Below are 26052 nucleotides of genomic sequence, written 5' to 3'. Positions count from 1 at the left end.
ACATTAACATTAGGCAAATTTTAGCAGATTTTTTTTACAATTTTAACAATTATAGCAGTTTCCTTAACACATATTTTTCGGTTAGAATAGACCGAAATTTGTTAACGCTAGAATAGGCCACAAAAAAGTTCAGTAGTAACATTTTCCGCTATTATCGATTTGGAATGCGTCTGCTAACCAGTCGTCCACCTAACCCGCTTCCCGACTTCCTGAATAGTATCCTTTTCTATCAGACCACACGCTTCCGACAATTCGCTCGATGAAACGCTGGGTTCATACTGTCTTCGGTTCCTTCATGTCTTTCCCCATTTACGTACGGAGTTTGCCCTCGTCGGTATCTCTCCTATCCTTCGGCTTCTTCCTTTGTCGCTTGATGCGGCGTTTCAGAACAAAGATCTGCCCGCCCAGTCTTTGCATTACTCTCCAGTCAACGACACAGCCAGTATCAGTGTCGACCGACCGCCAAAACACGAAAAACAGGATCCGGACGCGAACTGCCGAAGGAAGCTCGAGAGATTCGAGCGTCCTGTAACATGTCTGAATGAGGGCACCAAGCCAAAAGAGGCGCACGCAAACCCAAATACGTCTTATTCGCTTATTTTTTTCCTCTTCTTTTATTTTTTCCTTCAATTATTCGACAGGAACGCCTGTTTTCAGCTGTCGGTTGTTTTCTTTCTTTTATTCTCGCCGTATTTCCCCCTTACTCTTCATATCTCTCACTCGCTCTCTCTCTGCCGCTGTATACGGGTCCCTCTCGGCGTCCCGGTCTCGACCGTCTCCTTAGCGCACCCCCCACAGCCGAACCAGTTCTCTCCTTTGCTTTCACATCCTCGTGCTTATTTTCCACAAAAGAGAACAGTACGTCCCATAGCCCGTGGACTGTCTGACGAAACGACCGGGTAACGCCGGTAGAAGCGACTCCTTCCAAGGAGAACCCGTCACGAAAGCACGACACGGATTCGTTTGCTTGGAGGAAGAATCGTGGAAAAAAGTGCAGTCGCGAAGACGGCAGGCGTCAGCCGCGGAGAGCTTCGTAGGTTTTGAGGAGCAGGGGTGGCTACTAGCTTGTGCGTGTGACTCCACTCTGACTGGGGTGGTTGAGTGGGCAAACACATAGTTACTCCGCAGAAGGATAATAGTGGAGCAATCAGTGGAAAGAACGACGACAACAACGAGGGGTCGACAAAGGCGTCGATCGAAGGCCTTCGGATCGCTTACTTCGGGTTTCTCCTCGTACTTGGGGGCTTCGACGACTTCTTCGACAAGCAGCGGCCGCAGGAAAAACTGGGCAGAAAAAAGGGAGTGACAGGCTGGGGGGAAGAAGGGACGACAAAAGAAGCCCGACACGACAATAAGAAGCGTGTGCAAAGCCAGACCGTGCCCATCACGACGAGTCCAACAACGGAAGAAAAGTGCTGCGTCCAACCAGGCTGCATCAGAAGAAGACAACGGTACATCGAGTCTGAAGCAGTTGAAAATAGAAAAGCTAAACTAAACAAAATAGATTGCGTACGTGTGTGTATTTTGTCGAGCGGGGACACACGTTTTTGGATGCGGTCACATTTGCAGCTGCTGCCGTTGTTGTGCTGTAGCGTTGCGTTGTAAGACAGAACATGGAGGCTAATGTTCACAGCTGAGGCAAGCAATTGGGTACGCAGAACATGCATGAGCGCATACGATGATTTTACCTATCGTACTCTAAGTGTGAAATCTGGGACGATCATTTTCTCTTTGTTTCATTGTTAATGTCGAACCACTTTGCCTTGTGCAGGTTACTTAGTGTCATATAATAGTAGTAGCAATAATAAAAGACAGTTACATGCCACTCGTGTATTACAATATGTATGAACCTATCTTACGCGCTGGAAGATAGGTAGATACTATGAGAGATACTCTACGAGTATCATACATCGCATGCAAGCGATAAGCGTAAGCCAGTCTAAAAGATCGGAGAGCGGGCGAAATAATCAAATACCACTGGTAGTAGCGCGACAATCTGCACGCGATTAACGTGACATACTAGCTAATACGACGACTAGCAACGACACCGCTACGCGATGTCGGGCAGCGCGTCGTTTGTGGGACCTGACTACCATCTACGCGACTACATATCTGTACACCGAACACGTCGCTATCTCCATCCGAAATAAACCATTGCGAGTACCCTACCCTATTCCCGCTCTCGCCAAACGTAGCCTAGAATACCGAATTCATTGGTTCTCTTTCAACTGTTGCAGGCCAGCATTCATGCTTTGGAGTTGGACGCAGTAATGCTGAAGGTGAGAGGCTCCGCGTCCCATCTGATGTGTGCCATGGACGACTATTTCAAGACGCCACTGAGTGGGGGCTGCCGCCCGACCCGAATCACTACTCTTAGCCGATTGCTTCTGCTGCTTGGGGTGACCAGCAGCTTCTGAGGAAGCAGGCGAACGATCTGCTTTGCATAGCTAAGTCATAAAAGGGTACTTAAGTTATTTTCGTAAATTAACATACAGTGCCAATCTGCCAGCGTAATCTCTATAACCCGCCCTCGCGTTCCGCGCTGCTCGGAAATACCGTGCGTACGGCTCGAACCATTGAGCCATATATCTATATATGTGTACAGTAGCTACTGGTGTGTTATAAAAGTTTCTAACGAATACGGTCAGCGTGAACCACACGTGCACGCTCGTATCATCGCCTTAGCTTGAGACTCTATCAGTTTCATTGGGAGTGGCGTTATAACCTTTCATGTAGCCGTTGCCGATAAATAGATGTACATGTAATAATAATACGATAATACGTAATTGAACTCGTTCAACGGCTAGGAATATAGAAAACTTTTCGAGGAAAAGCGCGGCTTTGTTGCTAGTCTCCATATGTTGTACAGTATGACAATATGCGACACCTACCTAGATGCGATTGCTGATCGTCCTCACACGTGCAGGACTTTAGCCTGACCGTTTCTGCCATCCATATGATATGTGTGCATCAACTGTTTTGCCTATCTACAAATACTAGCATTCCATTTACGCGGACACTCTGAAGTATCTGCGAGCGGGAAACCCTCAGTTCATTTCAGTGAAAAGTTAACCTTGCTGCTGCTGATTTCTGAAGGGTGAATGAGAACAATACAGGCTAGGGTCGTTGGTTGGTCTTTCTACTGCACAGAGGAAGGAAGGAAGGAAGGAAGGCAGGCAACTTGGCAGAACGTCAGGGCGGCGTGTGGGGATGCGCTCTCTGCGATGGCCGATGGTTGCTTTGCTGATGTCGGTGCTGGTATAATAATAGTGGTCGTCGTCATCGTCGCGTTGGCGATCTACGGCAGTTTGGCGGTTGATGGTCGGTGGTTAGCAGTAGCGGCGGGGGATGTTAGTAAGTGAGAACGAGGTCGCAGGACTTCTCCAGTGTGGGCTGTTCTGAGTGTTAGTGTGTCTGTCGGAGTATCTCTGTTCGTGTATGTGTGGTCCCGCGTGTGCGCGCGTGATGTTGAACAGCAGCCCGGCGGCGAACACCCACGGCACGGTTGTTCGGGGAGCGGCGGAGGCAGTAATGGCAAAGGGAGAGGGCCGTCTTCCGTGGCAAGAGTTGGTTTAGGGGCAAGCAGAACGGAACAGCGGGTGCGTCGCCTGACTAACGGCCTGCTTGCTATGGCCTGGCCTTTGCTTGCTTGGCCTAGTCGACTTCAGGCCTGCTGCTGCTGCTGCTGCTGCTGCTGCTGTGCCTGCTGGTGGCGGCCAGCCGGAGACTGGGGACCGCCGCGGGAAATTGGCTGCGCTATTGAGCGAGGGCGGGCACCGAAGCTCCTCCCCCCACCAAGGCAACGACTCCCGCTCGAACAGAACCAAGCCCCGCCGAACCAAACCGGGCCACCAGAAGAGCGGCCTAACCGCATCGCATATGGCTCCCCCTTCCTACAGAGGGACAAAACAGAGCATGGTCAGCAGGACCCCATCAGCCGCAGCAGCACACATACATCCCCATACGGCGACAACGACTACTAGTAGTCGTCGTTGCGCCAGAATACGAAAAGGGCCACAGCAGCAGGCAACAGAAACGGTGACGACGACAGCAGAACTGCAGCGGGTACCGGCAAACAGGGAGCGCATAGCCAGAGAGCGAGCAACGGAGCGAGTACATCACGATGACGACTACACCGAGTTCCGTAGCGACACTGTCCCTTCTGTTCCAGGGAGCAGTCAGCAGACGAGCGACGGCTTGCCAGCCGATCGACAGCAAACGGGGAATGTCATCAGGAGGACGCGAAGATGGGAGGACACGGGCAAAGAAGCATTATGTGATGCCTGCTCCCCCACCCCAATCGGCGCACGTCCCCGCCTCTACACAACCTAAGAGCAGCCAGCCTCGACGGCAAGTACAAAGTCATGGAGTTCTACATTGCATTGGACATCAGAGACGACCGGCAGTGACGACGAGTCTAGTATGCCCTGTCGACACTGCTTTCGGTTCAAATAGTCCATGGATAGATCTACGCTCTGTGCGCTACCAACACCATCAAGCATCGGATTGAGTGGTACGAAAACTGCGAAAGTCACGATGAACGAAAAAGAACATAGTTCGCTGTGCTTAGTCTGATTAACAACGGTACCGCATGATCATAAAGAGTAGAAGAATACAAGATAATTAAACGTGAGTATGCAATAATAAACTGATTAAAGATCACTTCTGTCTACATGAAGAAAATCTGTTAAATCGTTATTATACATCTATGTATGTTATAATATGGGTGTACCATACTCTCGGTTTAAATGAATGTTGCGATTTTCGCTTGTATATGTATATATATATATATATATATATATACGGCTGCACAGTAAGGTTTGCAAACGATTACGCAAGTTCTAAGATGTTTACGGCTATTACTTTAGGAACAAGATCCGCAGACCACGCGTTGCACCACTGCAATGCGTTAGAACGCGAGGTAAGTGATATGCTTGTATGGGCCTGGATTGTGCTAAGGTAGAAGAGGCCAAACTCTGCCCGATCTCGTTTGAAGCGTTGGCAGTCTGCATACAATAAACCCCTAGGGAAGTCTTTCAACACCCTGCCACCAACTCGACAGTCTTGTACGCCTGAGCCGAAGTGCGCGGTGAGGAAGGAGCTAGTCGCAGCCTTCAACCTCACCAGCTGCTGCTGCTGCTGCTACTATTTTGCTGCTTCGCTCACTACTATTCGTGCTATACGAATGTCTTCTAGTATCAGAAAGGTGGGAAATGTTGAGCGTGCGCGTTGCACCTTTGTTAGACCACTCAATTGACCGCAAGGGCTGAACAGTCGTTTCTTCTGGGTTTTTAGAAGTCGGGCAAAACTTTTACATACGCAACTAGAATATATTTTTTCGAAATATTTCACACCCTAACCATACCTGTACTAGCAGCTATTTAATGTTTATTTTCTCAGCCATCATACAAATGTCTGTATGTTTTTTTTCTTTAATTGCACTTATCATATCATCTATCTCATGTGTATACATACATTCAAATGGGGCATTTAGATTCGGAAACATTTTGGCGGGTTGTTTGTTATGGCGGACATGCATTCATTCGTTATTTTTTGCTATTGAATGAAAGACACATTTTTTATAATAAAACACCAAACGAATTTTTGTAAAACTAGTGCCTGGTCCTCGAAATCAGCTATCATTCAAGTTTTTCGCGTTGAACGAGTAAAAGCTTTTTTTTGTTCGCTAGTTTATAAATTCGCGAGGTTTCGCGCGAACGACTTTTATGAGGCAACAGCGAAGATCCTCAATAAGGCTTAGATTAAAAAAAAAAACTCTGAAATGCACCAAAATAACTTTAACCCATCTTTGATAAACCATTTTGATATATCCTTAGCACAGAAATTAACGGTCGCTTTAGAGAAAAGAATATTAGTATTATGCTTCAAATAAGCTCCTTCAGCTAGCCTTTTTAGGACTATTTATGCCTTACTGCACCTTCCTAGTTTAGTGGCCTGCCATATATGTATATGTCTTATTTCGATGTCTGTACAGTATCCCGCCTGGTAAAGTTATAATATTTCATTGTGTTTAGCGCTATGAATAGTTATATTGAAGTTTCTAGTTGCAAACACAAACGTGCAAAATAGATTGGTTTCATTGTTCAATATAAACAGGCAACTGTGGCATCTAGCAAAGCGATAGGTTGAAAAATATAGCTGCACTTGAGATGTTTATCATTCTAAAATATATTTAGAGATTCTATTACGCAGATGGCAGTGATTGTCGGCTAGCCACTTACATAATGGTGGTCGAGAACTGAGTGACAAACTGTAGTTCTTAGTGTTGCAACCAGTATGTAGCCTTACTTTAACGGAGCGAGTAGAGTCCAGCGCCCCGACAGGTGTTGGAATGGCCTGAATGATCTACATCTAGTAGAACTAAAAACAGCCACCAGTTGGACGGTGTTGGGTACATTATTGCGAACCGACAATTAACCATAGATGTCTTTGATAGCCTCTTCCGATATTAGATAGATAGCGGTCCATTTCTGCTACACGTATTACTGCATATTACTCTTACGACATCAACTACTATGACAACCATATATTCTGTACTATGCGTTTTGTGGGAGCTTTACTTGAAGGTCGGTTCCTAAAGAAATCATATCTGGAAGGGCTTATGCTTCTTCCTTTCCATCGTTTGCTTCTTTTCGGCTGGCCTCCACGTTAAGATCACTGGATAGTCCTAAAAAGCGGGAAAACACTAAGGGCAAACGAATCAGCCGGTGAGAGGGCACGAAAAGAGAAATAGAGGCGAAAGCAGTTTCTGGGGATTTAGCAGACATCTAGTCGGTTCGGTTGGGTTGTCTGCCTGTCTGTCTGACCGACAGACGGACCAGGCGGGCAAGCAAGCGATTCCATCATCCAACCCGTATTTTCCTGGTTAGCCTGTTTGCCGAACAGACAACGAGATCGGATAGGACTAGTTTTCTGGGTTGTAGCCGACAGCATAGTAGTAGTAGTAGTGGTGGCAATGGGAAGAGTATCCTTGTTAGCGATAAGTCCCCTGCACATCCGGCGGTGCCGCCAACGCCGTCGTCGCCTCGCTTCTCGTGTTCGCTCTTCTTTCGGCGGCTCTTGTCTTCTGCTCCTCCTGAATGGAAGCACTCCATCCATTCGAATTCTGTTTGCAGGCAGGCAGGCAGACCCAAATACTTGCTGCTAGCTCCTACTGGCCTCAGTTTCCTTGCCCAGTTTTTTTGATAGTCAGTTGCAAGGCTAGTTTCCGTTTTGCTGCAGTACGAGCACAGTGGTCCTGTAATTCGTCCAAACGGCCCGTTTACAGACCAAGAGCTTGGCATCGTCGATCCCTTTCCTTCGTTGTTTAAGCATTGGCCAGCCAGGAGTAAGGAAGGAACGCAGGCAGGGCCTGCACAAGCAACATTGCAGCCCCTGGGTGCTTGGTTCTCTCTTGGTAACAACGGCAGTGGCAGTAGCAGCAGCCCTCCCTTCCCTTCACTGGCTGCTGATGCTTTTGCTCTTGGCCTGCCTGCACCAGTTATTCTACTTCGGTCGGTCCCTTGCAGCTTGGGGCTTGCCACTCTTCGTGCGTTGCTGGCAGCCTGCTGCTCCTAAGGGGCAGTCAGGAGTAGCTGCTGCTGCCGCTGCGGCAACGGCGGCCGCGGCTACTAGTCGGAGCAGCAGTGACGGTAGCGCCGCAGGAGGAGCAGGACCCCTTTCTCCTACCAGCCATAGCAGCCCCCTCCCCTAACCGTCTTATTATGTACACCAAATTACGTACAAGCCGCGACGACGACGACAACGACGGTACCGCTTGTGCTGCCGCTACTTTACAAGAGAAGAGGCAACGGGGCAGCGGGGCAAACGAGCGAGAGCGCGATGACTGGAAGGAGTGTGACAGAGGCGGGAAGGGGAGAGAGAGGCAGAAAACGGGAAAGGGACAGGCAGGCTCAGCTTAAAGGACAGGACGGGGGATGACGATGGTGGGAATATCGGCACACACCGCCACCGGCGACGAGACAAGATGGTGGAACAGGATCAGCAGCGGTCGATGGGAAGAGGGCAGAGAGGAGAAGACATAAGAACGAACGGAGTGGAGCGAGTAGGAAAAAGAACACATAGAGATCGAGTGGAGCAGATGCAGCAGCAGCGGCGACGGCAGCAGAGAAAGCAGCAGCAATAGTGGAGTCGCTGAATACTTAGGGAAGGGTCAGGGGCCAAGAGAGGACGAAGACTCCTATGAGCGCCACAACGATGAGGGTCCTTAGGGGAAACGGGGCAAACTGGGACTGGTGTTTCCCCAAAGTTGCGGTAAAGTAAAGATGGAGGGGTGGAAGGCGCGAATCCTGGAAGACCTTCTACTTCGATGTTGGAGGCAAACGCGGAGAGGGGGGCAAGAACCCGGCCGAAGAAGCACCGGAAGCGGATTAGACTGAGGCGACGCGACAGCCAAACTCGGCAATGGTGCGATGACCTGCTGGTTGCCGACGTCTGCTTAAGCATTGGCTACCTCAACAAGCTGTGCGGTAGCCAAAGCTTAGCTTGTTGAAAACGAATGTCAAGTCAGATAGCAGTTATATCGACAGTAGGCGCCAAGGAAGCAAGAGATTGGATAGCACTAGACAGGGAAACATGAAAATTAACGGCTAAAAAGTTTTACAAATGCTATGTTGTATAATATACAGCGTAACATTTGTGAAACTAATATAATATTTGAACGATTGGTTGCACATCTTACCAGCAATCAGTTTTCTTTCTACGAAAGGAAACGCTGCGGTTCGACAAATTGAGCGTTTCAACACAAACTGTATATTCTTTCCTTTGGCAAAAAGGCCTAGTCAGCAGAAGTGCGACGCACCGTTTACACAGTGGGTTTAGTTATTAGACAAATCTCCCAGAGCAGCGTACAACGAGGTATTAGATCTTCCTGACATTTGGCTCCGCAGGATACCCTAGCGCTATTTTCATATGATCATAGTGTCCATGTTAGTTAGTGATGACGATTCCGTCGTTGAGGCTACTCCTGAGTGGCTTCGGATATATTTGCACCTGAAATGAAACAACGAGCATACGAAGGAAAAGCTGCCAAGATTCTTATAGTCGGTCGACAGTCGGGATTCTGCTGGTGTTGTTCACAATGGTGAAAGCAAAAGAAAGTCTTTCTCAAGGAAAAGCCTGCGGTCGACAGCGCTGTAACTGTGAGAGAAAGGTCAGGACTTTGGGTTGGTGTTTTCGTCGTTTGCTGGACGAAGGGCAAAGCCACAAAAGAATGAAACAGGGCAGACCCACCCAAACGCCAAAGCGACTAGACCTTGACGGCCATCCAGACTAGCCAATAGAGCTGGGAGACCAGCTGACAGTGAATTTGGCCGGCTAGTGCGTGGCGGCTGGTCCAACAGCGAAGCAACCGGCCTGTTCGGATCAGCCCCTCAGTCAAGCTCCTCTTCTTTTTCTGTGTGTGCTCACGTACGCTTACTCTCGGCTGACAGCGCTTGTCATAAGTTTGCCACTTTTTCATCGATTTAGCCATCGTCAGGGTGCGGTGCTTCGGCTGCTGCCAGATCTCCAGGGAGTTGCATGCCTCATCTGGTCTGTCCCAAGCCCACCCGGGTCCTGGTCGTCGGCCTGATTGACGTCAGTTCCCCCTCGCTTTCCCTTCTTTTTCTTTACGCCCGTCTTTTGCCACTGCTTCCCTCGGCACCCTCTTTCGGCTTTCTCTTCTAGTTGAACCTCCCATAGTGGTGCAACTTAACTACTGCTGCTCTATCACGGCGCGTGTCCTCTACACATATTTCCCCCAAAGTCTGCTAGGTGTCGGCTGTCTCACTGCTGCTGTTGTTGTGCACGATTCATTCACGAACGATTTCCATAGAGCACATAATGTGGCAACAGCACCAACAGTGTCGACGGTAGCAGTGACTGTGAACATGTTGATTTTTGCTAACGCTGTTGCTGGCAAAAAAGTTCACATATGTTAGAATTAACTGAAACCGGAACATTTCTTTATTGGAGTACTCTACACTTAACTAGCATGTCTTCCGCATGCAGTGAGCAGAGGAAAACATTTTTCATATAAGTTGTTCAGTAAATGCTTGCAATCCTTGAAGCGCATGCTTTCGTTAATTGAAAAAAGAGGTGAAGATAGGCCTAAATTGGGCTAACATCTGGTTTAGTGGTCTCGCCTGCCGCCTTTCCTCTCAAAATAGTCCACAATTCAAAGAAGTGCGGTAGGAGATAGCGGTAGTGAAACGGAGATTCAAAGCAATTCGACGACGGGCCAGCAATTTATCTGAACACAGGTCGGGATAGCAAGACGAAAAGGACACAGTAGTCAATAGGAACAGAACGAGAGTGACGAAGTGACGGCGAAGGCGTGTTGCAATGCCGATGGCCACGTATCTGTCTATCTCGTTGTCTTCGAAACCGTTTCACTTTATCCCATCTTCGCAACGATATACAACAGGCTATAGTGGTCATCGAGATACTAAGGGTGGCCTCGGTTTCATCATTCGTCGCTTCTTTCGTTAACCAAAGTGTTCTCGGTTTGCCAGGCGATGCGAGTTCCACTGCTGCACCGAAGCTCGAAACGACGTACATCGCTGCCATGCCTAAGCTGGTGAACATCGATTCGGATGTTGTTATCCGCAAGCCGCTCCCCTCAACGGGCTGTTGCCGATGAAGTGCCTTTAGTTCCGAGCTGATTTGAGCTGGCTGTTCAACACGATCTTAGTATCTAGTTGCTAGTTCGCTCGAGTCCTGACCGAGACCATTGCCACCGTCGCGTTGCCGTTGGAACAGGTAATCTATTAGATGGAGAAAGGCAGATAACAGATACCTAGAGAGGTAGCTATAGGAGAAGAAGCAACAGTAGTATACTCGGCCGGGAAATAGAATGTTCACTGCCAGCGAGACAACCGCACAGGTCTGCGGCTGGCCCTTTGCCTGTCGTCCTAAAAGAGACTATACAGACACCCCATTTCTGTTTTCTTTCTTTCCCTCGCGTTCTATGCCCGCCTTCTTCTCTGTTACTCCACTAGCAGGCCGGTGGATCGCTGGTAGAAGAGGAATCGGCCCTGCGATAAGGCTTATCTATGCCAATGAGTACTCACTCCCATGCATGTGAGCGCTTTCTATGTTGTCCTAGTTTGACCAAGCTGCAGGGGAAATGGGGAGAAGGAGGAGGAGACAACGCTTCATCGTGGCAGGGTTTTCTAGCAGACGAACGAACGACGGCAGACGACCCCATTCCTTTCCCTTTAGACGAACGCCTTTCGCAGACATGGCGGATCGAAGACCAACATCCAGGAGCGGCGACTAAGAGCCACACCGAGAAAATGCCAGCGGTAACCAGAGAGCCCTTATTCCACTCTATTACACCGAATACGGTCGATGCTTGAAGTCAGTGCGTGTGTGCAGTAGCCGAGATGCGGGCGGATCACAGACCAACGTCACAGATATGCACTCGAAATGGGTGCAGACATAGCGGGGGGAGATGAGGTGGGGCAGAGGTACGTAGATAACAGTCAACTGATAGAGGAGCAGGGGAGCTGGAGAGGAACTGACAGCTGTGCCGAGGAGAAAAGGAATTCTGTCTGAATGCACAGGGACAATAGCAATGCTACTGTTGTTGTTGCGCCTGTTGTTGGCATTGCAAATACAAGCAACAGTTGCTTGAGATAATGCAACAACAGCAACAACAAGTTTTGAAGCGAACAAGCACCTGCCGCCATTCAGCTAGAAATTATATGTTCACAGTATTGGATCTCGATTGCTCAGCTATTCATTTTCGTAGTTTTTCTTGTTTATTCTACTTATCTTACGTTCATTATATACGCCTACAGGACTTTCGGGTATCTTGTAAATGATGAAGAAAAATGAAGTCAATGGCAGACCATGACTTTACGTATGCTACAAAAACTATTCTGATACTTTTTATCTTTATCTGCTTCCGCTATTAATCCTAAGTTTCAACATCGCCTGTATTGCAAGGCTGATCGAATCCCGATCTGGTGGGCGGTGCCTGCTTCACAATACATTTGCGTTCTGATTTTAATTTGGTTAATTAGAGGGAGCAAGACGAGATAAGAAAAGCTAAGAGGATCCAGTTTCGCTGTGCATGAAGGCTCGCATGAGGGGCGTCCTTGTTTCGCTTTTCCTACTGCTTTACTTCGTGTGGAGTCTTTCAAGCCCCCAGTCGCTTCCCTACCACTCTTTCCTTTCTACAAACTTGTGATTCGAATTAGAACCAGAAAATCCTAAGAACGAAAACTAGATAGGACCCGGCAGATGCTTGCGCTTCGCTCTTTATTTATTTACACGTGAAGGGGAACAAACACACCGAACTTCCCTTTCGAAGCCCTGTAAGTGACTGACTTTGCAACAAAGACGAGGACCACCCGTCTTCAGGGGTTCATGGTAGTGATTTAATATTAAGAGGGTCATTCTCTACGACCTGAGGAAGGAAATACGAGTACGAGGCCGGACAAGGGCAAGAATCGCAGAAGGAAGCGAAAGTGGAAAGCCAAGAATCTGTAGGAAGACACATCTAAGTACAGCTGCACTGGCTTAAGTGGCCAGTTCTTTCTCGGACAGCTTCGCAGAATTCATCGTATTGTTTACGTCATCAAATTTCAGCCGCTTCCTGCCTCGCGTAGCTTCACTGAGCAAGCCCCTTTTCCAAGTGCAGGAAAAAAGGCCGCTGCGGGAATGTGCTCGTAATAATATCAGTATTTATTTCGAACTAACATCTGATAAGCTAGCATCCTTCAAGTGTGTTCAAGCAAGTGTATTTTGTGGTAAATGTTAATCTGTTCTATTTATCACATTGCTAACCATTGTTGTATCATTTGGATATCCTTTTTGTTTGGTTGTTGTTGTTGGAAGCACAGTCATCCATCTGATCAGCATCGTCTGTTCGCCTTTTCCACCGTGGCCGATGCGATTTCATTGATCTCGTTGTCGACTGCCACACTATAAGTGTGCGAATGGATGTGTGTGCTACCTTCACGCAGCATGGAGGAGTGGCGGGGCGACATTGATTTTCTCTGCTCTCGCATTCTCGGTGGAAGTCTCGATCGCTTCCTGTTTCGTGTCTCCCATGAGTTCTTCGAGCCGTTGTAAATTGGGGCCGCTGCGGGGCGCACTAGGAGCAATCGGTTCGTCGCCAGTTGACTCTCGGTCGTGTGAGCTCAACGAATCTCTGAGGTTACGAGAAAGGCGGGCCCTAGGCCCACTACTACGAGCACCATCAAGTGCCGTGTGTCAGAGAAGAACCAGCTGCCAAGCCATTGGAGTCAGCAGCAGAACGAACGAGCTCCAGTAACGTACTAAGCCAGAGCGGTTCGGGGCGAAGCCGGCGCAGCATCAGCGGTAACGGGATGGAGCCTGGATCATTATCTATGATCAGCTGTATCATTTAACACCCCCGCTAGCAGCCGTAGCACCGAGGCATCGCTAAGCGTGGAAGGGCAGGCCGACAAGGCGGCAGGGCAACTAGCTTGCTCTCTCGCTCACCCGTTTGCCCCATCACTCTTAGCCACTAGACACCCGCTACTAGCACCGCTACTGCTATTGCCACCTCTCGATTTTTTTCCAACTTCGCTAGCATACCCGCCCACCCCTACGTCGAGAGACTCCCAGTTCCTGGGTCCTGACTCTTAGTTCTCCTTACCGTCGTTGGCTCGTTTCCTGCCGGCAGCAGCCGCTACTGCGATGGCTGCGACGAACGTTCAACATATGGACGACGGAGAGCACCCAATCCCCAAACGTCCCTTACACTCTCCACACATGGTTCGGAGTGAAGGCTCTGCCCTTGAGTGTTGGTAGAAACGGCCGGGAAGCGGACTGTGTGGGCGGCTTGCCCTTCGGACTTGGCCGTCGATCCCACTAGTGGCTACCAGTGCCCCGATTGCTGCCCGTTTGCCTTCGAGTTTCCCAGGGACTTGGCCCCCAGAAACTGCTGAGGGAGAGAAAGAAGCTGGTGGCTGGATGGTTGCCTGCTAGCCGGGCGCCAGACCGCCAAACTGGGTGAAACTCAGGATCGGGCAAGTTGCTGTAGAGTGAAGAGCCGCTGCTACCGCTAGGGGCCGCACGCATTGGGGATGAAAAGGGCAGATTTAGGGGCAGTTTCTATCATTAATCTCTCGATTCTCCATCATCTGCTCCTGCCACCGATGCCCGAAACGATGCTTGGCGTAGACTCCTTTGCTCCTTCATTCTCCGTCATCCTCTCTCTTTCGATCCTAACTTCGAGCTCGTATCCTTCTCGTTGGCGTCTTTATACACTTCAGCTCACAGAGACCGATCGAAGCCCCATTCGCTGTCCCTGCTGGCCTTGGCGTCCTCACAGACGTACGCGTTCACTACACCGAATTGAACTGAATTCGTCGAAGTCGGTCGGTGGTAGATGTGCAAACTGGTACACTGGCCTCGCCTCCGCTGACGTCGCTTCAGTTGTAGATGCAGCACACTGGCACGACCGGCAATCCCGTGATTCTAGCGATGGCAGGGCTTTAAGAACTTGACCCTCAACTCGACGTCAACTAACGTCCGAATCTACTTCGCCCTCTTTTTCTCTTATCTTCCTCCCATTGATGGTAATGTCGCACGGTACAGTGAAGCCTGCTGCCTGCAACACAAGTGAAACAAGTGATCTGCCTGATGCACACACATGACATCTGCGAGACGCTCAGTGACCCAATAGGCCGTCCAGTCAGTCAAACTTCAGTAAGATATTGGGCCAAGCTGTTTCGCTAACAAATAGAAGCCTCTGACGAAACGACGGAGGAAGAGTAAAAAGGGGCCAGATAGAAGAGCGTAAAAATTCCGCGCTCATGACGGATAAATATAGCTCAAAGCGAGTGCACGAAGAAGATGTGTTACACGAGAATGACCGATGCTGCTGTATTTACTTTGAGTGTATTGAACCTACGGCACGTTTGATAGCAGAAGGGAATATATATATAACGGTATATATGTCCAGTGCATTTAGGTTTCACAACGATTAGACGCGCCTTCATTTAGTAGCTTCAATAACTCAATGGTATTCGCACATTTTTTGGCCTTATCTTTTACATCTGTTATCTCTCAGCTGTCAAGGAGACTTCATTTGCATGCTAATAAAAGACGGATAGGGAATGGAGACGATAGTGGTGAGGTATCTTAATGAAACGCGCATTCGCTATCTTTTTGAGAGCCACTGTAACCCACGACACTTAGCGTCGTGCATCGCCAATAGGTACGACGCCATATATTTACATCTACTCGCGCATTGAGTATGGGAGTGAACAGATAGCGCGTGATGGCGCACTCCGTGAAGCGCGACATTGTTGGAGTGGGGTAATCATGGCTAGCGGTGAAAGCGGTGCTACTCCTGCAACTTTCTCTTTCTCCCTCTATCTCCTGTCTGTTCGTTCTGGCAAGTGGGCGGTAGGGGGATAGGCCAGATGGGCATCACGCGCAGAGTGTGTGCTAGTGTTGTCGTGTGCCTCCGATTGCCCACTGCCTGCTCTCATCGTGCCCCTAAATCGACTCACGCCCCTTCAATCAGGAAATGATCACTCATCAACTACTTACACCCGCAGCAACTACCTATGTAGCCCTCTTCATTTCGTGTTCCCATGCGGCAGTAGATGTGACCGCTGCCGCCGCCACCGTCGTCTTCCATGACGACCCAACTTTTTATAAGCGATTTATTGATTTTCTTTGAATCGAACAGAATTAACGCTTAATCGACGGAACTGAAGGTCTATTATTATATTCTTTATCCGTATGTAACTTGCATCTACCTATGGGCGTTTGTAGATCCGCATACGTGACGGTTCGTGAAAGTCGAAAGGAGTAATTAAGACATTAAGAAGAGAACGTACATCTTCATATATGGTATCTGTGTTTTTGTCGAAGACATAGAAATGGCTTTATAGCAGAAGGCTCGTCCATGTGATTGTTATCGCGATTTCGGGACCCTTCAGAGATACAAATCCTACATAACTGTTTCCAACAGCGTGTTACTCACGCAATACTGAATCGTCATGCAAACAATCGGTCGATTCTGAGTTTTAGCATGAAACTTGGCGTTTCGAAGAAAAAGTAAAACACATTTAAATTTTGCATTCGAAATCAGACTGCGGCCTACACTAGGACCAACTACTCAGACGTGCTAGTATACGGCAACTATACGTGCGAATAGATTATAATCGCTGATAACTAAATAGATGCAAGAATTGTCCTGCACTGAATCAAACTTGAATGATGCATGATATTTCAGGGGCTGAAAATACAAAAACTGTGTAATTGTGCTTTTCTGACCGACTACGTACACAGCGCATGTGGTGCTGCCTCCCCAGTTCATGCATAGACGGCAACATCACCAGTAGCAGCGGTGTGGCTGCCGGTGTGCCTTCGATGGTAATATGGTAATGGATCTGCTTAAAAAGTACCTCCGAAGCGAACGGTCCCTGGCCCCGTCAGACCCTCGCTGCATGATGCTTTCATAATCTCGTCCCGTACTCTCTTCTTGATATCACAGTCACAGCGACCCCCACCTCTCTAGCCGCCGGCCACCCGCGTCACGGCATAAGTCTCTCCCTGTTTCCTGCTTTGGGTGTATCGGTTACTTTTGCAAGCCATATCCATCATCTTTCATCGACTCTACACTCATTCAAAGACGGCATCAAGCAATGCACAGGTACACATAGACAGCACGCGGACATAAAGCAACTCACAACAGCCGTCATCGATTGCGACCAATAGCCAGCGAATCTACGAATGAATTCAATATGACGCCAAGACACGAGAATGTAGGTGTATTTGCCAATCGTTTTATGCTGTCACTGCGTTACCGCTCAACGCGTGCTGCTCATCATGACGATTATTTTTTGGGGTTCGTACTGTAAGCATTTACGTGCAATAACGTAATGGCTGATGAGAACAAACCCAGGTATATCTGTTCGCATTTCATCGTCAATCGCTTGAATATGCTCAGTCAAATGTATCGTAGGACGCACGTAGGATATGATCAAAGGGGTGCCAAGGGCGACAGTGATTTCTTGATTGATTGATTGATATGGAGATAATACCGAATCCGTTATATATATATACACACACACATAGTATACCAGCTACATGCAAGGCCTTATCTCTTATAGGCTAATGTAGCGATAATGTAAAAATTTACATCGTAAGAAGCCTGAGTCAGAGGTTTGAGTGGTTACTTCTAAAGGTACCTAGCTGTGATTCCGTATGTGATTTTCCTTTATTTCACTTACACTATGCCATAACACGTAAAGCCGATACCGCATTTAAACATGCGCTACTATGCGAAGCAGCACCGCACGTCGAATAGCTCAAGTATTTAAGATATGTCTCATAATACTTCAAACAATGCTTCCCAACACGTTTAGTTCGTGTTTTTCAGATGTATAAACTGAGTGTTTTGTTGCTCTCTGTATTATGCAAGAACAACCCATGCGAAATGTGTTATTGTTCCTCACGAAGACACTTAGAGAGATTCGACTTCTACACTCATCAATAACAAAATCACACAGTCTACGGCAGCAGTTACGGCGGTGTATCATCGAAAGTCAAAAGACCAGGCGCCCCGTAAGTGATGGGTGGGTGTATGTAAGAGAGACCCGTCCTTTTTCTCTTATTTCGTCTCCACCTCTCGACTGTCCGTTACTGCTGGGCACCAGCTGAATACGAAATGGCGTACGCTAGTCTGCATAAAAAGAGACAAACGGAAAAGCAGAAAAGATACAAGCTGAAGCGACACCAAGCTAGTCGTCAAAGCAAAAGACACAAATACTATAAAATTCAGTATAAGACATGAACGCTCAGTGGACAGTGTTCGGACCAAGCAACAGTGAGCTGCGGGTCTTCAGCCAATAATTGTTGCCAGCTGGGATACAATGATGAACATAGACCCGTATTAAAGCTATTCTTTTCTATTCTAAACTCTTTGTGGGAGGACGCAACTTGTAAGCGTGAAAACTAAAGAATCTCTTGGATCATCTGACCACGAACGATGATCTACAGGATCGAGAAACCCTACATTTGAACTTTACCCAGTAGATTATTAATGTATACATTATATATCGACCAAGCGACGAGCTCCTCGTTCGTATATTAAATGCTGCCTAGTTGGAGTTTGACACTCCAAGGAAAGGCTTTAGCGAATTATATACTTCTTTGTTCTTGCTAAAGTCGGTGTCCTATTGGTAACTTGAAGAAAGTAACAAAACCCGTGCGTTCAGTAATAGACTTGTAAGTGACCGGTTTGTGCAGCAAGCAGGCGCTACCTAGAACCTTCTAGGACGTGCACCGTATCGAGTACCAATAGTTGCACTAGTCTACAGAATCGGACGATGCTCATCGAGCTATCAAAAAAAGAGCCTAATTGGCCAATATATCCATACACTGGTGCTTCGGCAGGCAACTGGCTACAACGTCTGACTGCGCTAGAACGTTGAGGCACAGCGACGGTGAGGCATGTTCGTTCGATTATGAAAAAATGCACGGAGAGAACTCACGTAAACAACAAGTCAACCTGAGGTAACAAAAGGACTTCTATAAAAACGATTTGACAGAAGCGTCTTTTTGTTGCTCTGGCTACCGGATAGCGAAGCAGCAGACTATTTTTAGGAAAACTGAGACACTCCGCTGTAGAACTTCTTATCATACCATAGAACACATTTCATTCTGGGTTGCTGATGGTCTATGTCTACAACAAGTGAAGCAAAGCTGTACGTCCGCTGAAGGTGGCTTAGAGGTAAGTGATTGGCACCGCATTAGTCTAAATCTAAAGTCAATTACCACTTTTTAGAGGTAACATATACCGGTCGACGCCCGTTGCCATTATAAAATAATCTAACGCTCACTGCATTATAACAATGGATCGTCAAAGCAATTTACCAAAATGTAACATATCAGTACGTTTGTGAGTGCTGGTGTTTTCTAATTTCACAACAATAGCCAGTACGCTATTAGTTCTCGCGATAAGAAGGCATACACTCAAAGGTAAAGTAGCCATATTGCACCAAAGCGATATGGTGCTTCGCATTGGCCTCCACCAAGTTGGGAAATATGTTAATTATCAAAGTGTCTACTTTTATGGCTACAACCTTCTTGTACGCGAGATTGTTGTGTCGATAAACACTTATCTGAGAACGGTGAACGCCCTCAGCGCGCACCGGCACTAAGTTTCTCCAGAAAAATATTAAAATAAATTAATATCTCCAACGGTTATCCACTATAGGACAAACAAAACCACGTGTTTTTTTTTTTGGTATTTTAGTAACTTTATCTTTCCGAAAAAGGGTTAGGAGAAATTATATTCTATGTGCCAGTACCCATACGACTCAAGCGAGACGATACAATCGCCATAAACCAGTTGTTGGAATTATCGCCTAGCACTTTCTACCAACCGGGACATCATAGAAGAATTTCTAAAAATCTCTAGACAAAGTTGACGTCGTTAAGGTTTGGCAATTCTCTTTCGTACTCACTCTCTAATCTGAACATTAAGGGGTATAATATGTTTGATTCTAATATTATTTCATAATATAAATGTGTTATTTTCTTCTCTCTCTCTCTCGCTCGCTCTCTCTCTCTATATATATATAGAGAGAGAGAGCGAGAGATATATATATCCTAGTATGGTAGAAAAGCACAAGATGCCCCATTTGTGCAGGCCAATCGCCGACTCGTAGCCGGATTTGTGACGACCCACTTGCTTGATATTTACTATTTCGAATGCGAAATTTCAAAGCGTTCGGATATCTGCGTTTTTATTTTGAAAACACTTCGAAGTGAGTAACTTCCGGCCGATTTTCTTTTGCAGAAAACAAAAATGGAGTAGCAAGCATCATGCATGTGAAATGCTATATTTGGTTTTTACGTACTTAACTATAAGTCAATGCCGGAAAGTTAAGTGGCGAGCACCCAATGATGCGCTTAATGACAGAAATATTAAAGCAACTCTCTTTCCGCGGATAAGGACGAGAATGTCAGGAACAACGAGTTACGCTGGAGGATCGGCAGATCAGCTTCAGGATAAGGATTCGAAATCTTACACGGGTCGTATTGGAACGTTCTAAGAGATCAGTTGTTCTCAAGAGGACCTACAGCAAGGATTTTACTGAAGAGTTTGAGATTCAAGCAAATGCGGTTCCATCTATAACAATTATAGGAAAGCACAAACGTGCCCAAAGAAAAATCTAAGTCCATGTATTTACCAAATCTAGTCTGTGCAATGTTTCCTCTTCCCAAAGTCAAAGAAGCGCCGGAAAAGACAATGGAGGAAATAAAAAAAAAAAAATGAGAGAAGAGCCGAGGTCAGTTCTGTACTTTAGATTTTCACAACTACTCTACTGACTGGAGAAATTCAGTGTTGATTATTTCCAAGAGGTTGCAATGACTGTGGCACATACTGAGAGAGCCGGATTGTGAGCGTACAGATACACACATAGATCAAATGGAAAAACATTTTGGTACGCGCATCTATTTACATCTGTGTCCCCGCATTCTTTCTCCGATACAGGTGGGAATAAAGGATCCTCTGATACGTTTTATACTATCAAATTGCATACCTTATATATACATACTTACTTCATGCAATTTTCGAACACAAGTGCTATACCTGTACGATTTGTTGAGCAAAAGTGCGATCGTTGTATTTGTTTCCTTTCTGTTTTTACATAGGGTATGACTACCTCGGATCTAACATGAGAGCAAATGGAGGTGTCAACAATTTATTAGACGACAGAGAACTCAAGGACACTTCAGTTCTTTCAGACTTTACCCAAATATTAATATGGTGTTAAAAGTAAAAATTGAATAATTCAGCTGAACATTTGTGGAACCTGTTTCCGCACACACCCAGGTCATATTTGAATTTGAAAACGCATCATAAAGCGTATATTATATCGTACTTCACAGCAGTACACCCATTGTTTAATACGAAATTTAAAACACTTCATTCTAATACTATTCTAGATAATACAACGTGTTCACAATGCATAAATATCTACATTAAATTTGTGCCTTTACAACAAATTCCCATAATTTTTTTTGCAAAACTAACTTTTTAGCTGAATTTTAAAGTTTGCCAGCATCAGACCAGAGAGCTTGTGAGTTTTGCTTTGTTCCTGCTAGCCAACCTAAAGGCAGTGATCCTTTTTTCTATCGCTTATGCTTCTTTTAGTGAAAATAACACCTATTAGGAACTGTTAAACTCAAGCTCACCTTGAATGCCTTTCCAGGCAATTTCCAATCTGGAACCCTTGTTAAAGGCCCAATACTATAAGTTGTTCAGCGCCTTTTCGAAAGGCCTATACTTTTCTTTTATGAATGCTTTTCAAAGTTGGACGAACGCTCTTCTAGGCTAGAGACGTCTCTCATGTTATGACTAGTCGAGCCATCGCAAACGACGCAAGTATATTTGGCATCTTCTAGATTCATGCACTTAAACTTTATTACTCCTATAACAATCAAAAGGGAATATCCACTCAGTTACTTTTGAGTGCGTTGGTCAATCCCGTAAATCTACAAAACCCAAATTAATTGATGTTGCTTCAGCGGCTGCTTCTAGATATGAGAAAGGAAGTATTTACCCGTAGGATGGAAAGCGTTCTACAGTACAGGTTTTGGCTTCCATGCTTTTGTCTATATTCTTTGAAGCAACGACGCCTACTTGTGAAGCTATTGCATCACTTCGATGACGCGCGAAGGTGTGTTAAGCATATATGTTTTGAAAAAACAGCTTTGCTTAGAACGCGAGCTTTAAAGAAGAAGGAGAACCACCAAACGGCAGAGATCGAAAGCGCGGGGTCTTTAAAAGTATGTCACAAATCTAGCGTAGAAGAAGCTCTGTAACAACTGGACAGATCGCTGTAATCAGTCTCGGCTTTGATGACTTATCTTCACATAAGGGTCTACGCAGACGTAGGGAGTAAAGCGTGTCGTGGCCATTTTTACTGGCTTTTAGTACAACACAGGCAAATGCATCGTAGCGCTCGAGCGACATATGTTTTAAAGCTAAAAATTTGCTTCTCGTTGAAGAAGGTCTAGACGAAGGCGCAAGTACGTTCTGCCCGACAACTTTTAGGTGGAGAATCCTCAAGGGATCTGTGTTGACGCATCACAAACTAACAATGCTGGTTTCTTGCCTAGCACCCAAACGTATACGTAAATATAACATTTATGACCCTGTCCTCCGAGGCAAGCGAACTAGCAATCATTATGGAAAACTAAACAAGCTGCTGGTGAATTACAAATGTAAAAAAAGCATGTCACCTATTATTAGAAGTGTTTGCAATTACAGATATACATACAAATTTATCGATAGGTTTCATATACACATAACATTCTACAAAACTCGAATCTAGTCTATGTTGGTCCTCTTCTATTTCTCACCCCTTTCTCATTACATTGAAGAAAAACGGTAAACTGCCAGTACTGGTGCTAATCTGGTTATGTTTCTGTTAAACTATCCGCATGGAACCTGTTAATCAAGTGTCTAGACGGGACACCTTCATGCGGGAGTCACCAAAGGCCAAATGAGTCTACTCTCGGGGCGTTTACTCCACACGGCCATGTCGGCGCCTGTCGCAGCCCATGAGTCATAGACCATAACCCACCACCATTTAAGCTATCTAACATGTCGTCGTCATCATCCTTGTACACATTTCGGATAACTACCATAAATCGACATCTTTTGAGTGCCTGTCTATGTACAGAGCGGCGCTCATGTTTGTATAATATGTACGTGTGCAGTTTCTGGTTTTGAGGGCCTGGCGAGGTTACGCGTAGGTAGAACTATTGTGGTTATTCGATCTTCAGTTTCCTTGTAAAGTTGTTGAGTCTCGAACTGAGGAACGTACAGACGGTCAGTACGCCGAGCAGCGACCGAGTGACCGGTGTCGTATCTCTGCCGATACCGCCGAGAGCAGCTATCCAGCTTCAATATGGAGACAAGTATGTCTGAGAAAGCCTTTTTTTTAAATGCTTTTTTGGCCGTCGTTTCTTAAAGGCCTATACATTCATCAGCCAACTAAAAGGACAAGTTGATTGGACTTTAACGTCATCTTCCGTTTCCGGTGGTAAGTAAAGTCGTTTTGCGCTCCTTACGATGCGACTACTCGGCTTGACGCTCATCCGTTCTGAGCTCTCGTTAACGACGGTGTAGTATCCCTTAAAATGGGATGATTTGTGTAAAAATATAAACAAGCCCAACTACTTCGTTAGAGACTCGCGTTGTTGGATCGGCTAATATTATATCTAATAATAGCTAATATAATATCAGATTTTTCTGGCCAAATATTTAGCAATACCTAGGACAGCGCTACACAAACAGTCGTTCCTCTGTGCACTGTCCGTTTGTTTCTAGCTACACGCGGACTTTCGGGTTGTCGAGCTTTAATTAGTTAACTAGAATTAGCAATTGACGAAGTTTGCCCAAGGGGAAAATACTTACTTTATTATATAATGCAATGTCCATAGTATCAGCTGGCCTGGAAACCAGCGACTGGGTACAATGAAGCCATTTTCTCTCTCTCTTATCAGATTTGAAAAGCTTTTGTTGGATTGGCTTTTCCTTATTACTGTGAATAGAATAACGGAATCCCTAGTTTTAAGTATGGTTCCCGGCACATTCATTAATGCATTTCATGATTCCATGAAGCCCTCCTTAATAGCTCTGTCAACAAAACACGCAGACGCAAAGTAGCAGTGTAGTCGTCCAGGCTTTAGGTCAATAGTAGGCCTAATGATCAGTTATCCTGTAAAGGCTCGTATTTGTTGACTTCGCTACTCATTCGGATCAATGAACATAAATAAAAATAATGTACACTCAGACTTCAGGAATTTTGACGACAAAGTAGAAAATCAATAACAATTCGATTTACGATATACTATCTATCCTGGTGCGTCCGTTCCGCAACTCTGGTCTACATAAATCATTTACCGTCTATTCCTAGCTTAGGCATAAGGACAACTTACTCTGTTCATCTTTACGTCACACGATTAACTTCATAAAGTTTCGGCACTCCAGACCGCTAAAACAAGCCCCCGAATAGTTGTGCATTAATCGTATACCTCCTAATTACAATGACGAGATAAGACAGAAACGGCAGGTTCAATAACAATTATAATTAAACTCAAGACAATTTGTGATTTACCGTAAAAGTTTGGATGGTACCACATGCATCTATACACGATGTTCATAATAAAATGTCGCTGATATGACGGGACTCGTTCACGATTACGGCAGGTTATGAGAGAAAGATTATACAATAGTAGAGCTTTGATTTAGCCTTAGTGAGCTATACATTGGCAAGAACAAGTGTTTAATGTGTCTCGTTCTTATTATTATTATGTATGAGGTAGGTACGTGTTGAGAAGCGCCAGCTAAAATGAACGAAAACTAGCCAACATTAGGGGTGGTTTGAAGCTAGTGCTTCTTATCTCCTGTCTGTTCGTCGTTCTGCCTCCAAATGCCTCGCCTGTCAACAAGCGCTAAAGCTTTCTCCCCGACATGATCTAGCCACAGGATAACCATCGTTGAAATCTCCATTCACAAAGTCAAATAACAATATAGATAGATAGAGTTTTTTTTTTCGGCACAGGCTCACTTACAGACAGATGTCTTTTGCCAGACGTATCACATCCATGCTGATGCGACGGTCGACGTGACAGCGGTTATCGCAAAACTAACAGAAGTCAAAGCAAGTTCTGGCAGAATTTAAATACAACCGATCATTTTTACGAGCCGAGAATGCGACGCCCAAAGGCACCTAACACTTTAGCTGACATTACGAACAGTACGTCTTCATGGGGGCGGTCGTTTCAATGAGCATCAAACGGCAATGACGACACCGGCATGTTCGTTTCACCACTACTACCCCCTCCGCTATTCTCCCCCCTCGACCTGACGGAACGGGAATAATTTAGCACAAAAAGCTGACTACGAATCAGCAGCAGATCAAGTTCCGTCTGACTCGGGAAGGCAGTTATACCCCATATCTGAAGTCAAGTCCAATTTGGTAAACGATCACGGACGTATTCGCGAGCTTGTTCACCCCGGGTCGATATTTACCATTCACCGAGGACGAGGTCTAACTGAGAGGTAGCTATTTAGGCCTTTTACGCCCTGCTTGAGCCACAAAGGCTGGCCAACAGCTTGAAAAGGTGCCATGTTATTGCAGGCATGCTCTCCCGAGGACCCTTCTCGCCACGTAGGCTGGCTGGTTTGCAACTATATTTGACACTTCGAAGAAGTTGCTATTCAAATCAAATTTTGATCATCCGTATCATTACATACCGGCGCTCATCTGTATTCGATCGACTGAGAGCGTGAGTTGTTACATGAAGGCGTATTAACAATAAGTATAAGTGGAAGCCGCTGCAGTACAGAGACAATAACACAGACCTGCTCCATATGTTGAATTCTCGATTGATCCCTTCCGGCCAGCTGCTGCTGCTGCTGCTGCTGCCACTCCTAAGGTAAGTAGACAGGTCCCTATTCGCCTGGTGCGATAGATGAGCGGTGAAGACGATCTTCTAAAAGGGAAACTTTACCACCCTCAGCATTTCGAAGTCACGCTAAAATCGCTGTCGAACGATATTCTGCGTTCGGCATTATCGCCACGTCCTGGTAAGAGAAATAGTGGTAAGCGACGACCCGGTAATTGGCATGAAATTGCCCCTATTTACCACCCTACGGATCAGGGGTAGAAATTTACGACACGATAATTCTTTATGTGAATGAAATATAAGGGCGGAATTTGCAAGGCAGCAGGAGCTCGATCGAAGTTGGATAACAACAACGCATAAGCAAACCACTGTAATAATACATCTTCGCAGTTGAGACGTGGGCAAACGTCTGCAAACTTCGACACATGTCCAAACTAAACCGTACTCAATTTCTAAACCTTGTATGGAAGACAGACCATTCATTCGAATATAAAATTTGTTAATTAGTATTATAATTCGAGGGAAATCAAGAGTCATTGTCTATGAAGCTCGCTTTTCTAAACCACTGGTACAATTCGGAAGTGACAGGTATCATTGAAATGACCCCCACAGCAGGGAAAT

The 26052-nt window shown here is 46.1% G+C and overlaps 1 long non-coding RNA gene across 1 annotated transcript; it reads left to right on the top strand.

Annotated features, from left to right (window-relative positions):
* The first annotated feature begins 2716 nt into the window (after positions 1-2716).
* LOC147755248 (uncharacterized) lies at positions 2717-20984 on the top strand. Its single transcript, XR_015328948.1, has 4 exons — positions 2717-4629; positions 4869-4921; positions 17420-18730; positions 19802-20984. It is a non-coding gene; the product is annotated as an uncharacterized LOC147755248 (long non-coding RNA).
* The last annotated feature ends 5068 nt before the right edge of the window (positions 20985-26052 follow it).

This window comes from Varroa destructor, unplaced genomic scaffold (genome assembly GCF_002443255.2).
Source record: "Varroa destructor unplaced genomic scaffold, Vdes_3.0 BEIS01000005.1, whole genome shotgun sequence".
NCBI lineage: Eukaryota > Metazoa > Arthropoda > Arachnida > Mesostigmata > Varroidae > Varroa > Varroa destructor.
This window is presented reverse-complemented; position numbering and strand designations above follow the sequence as displayed.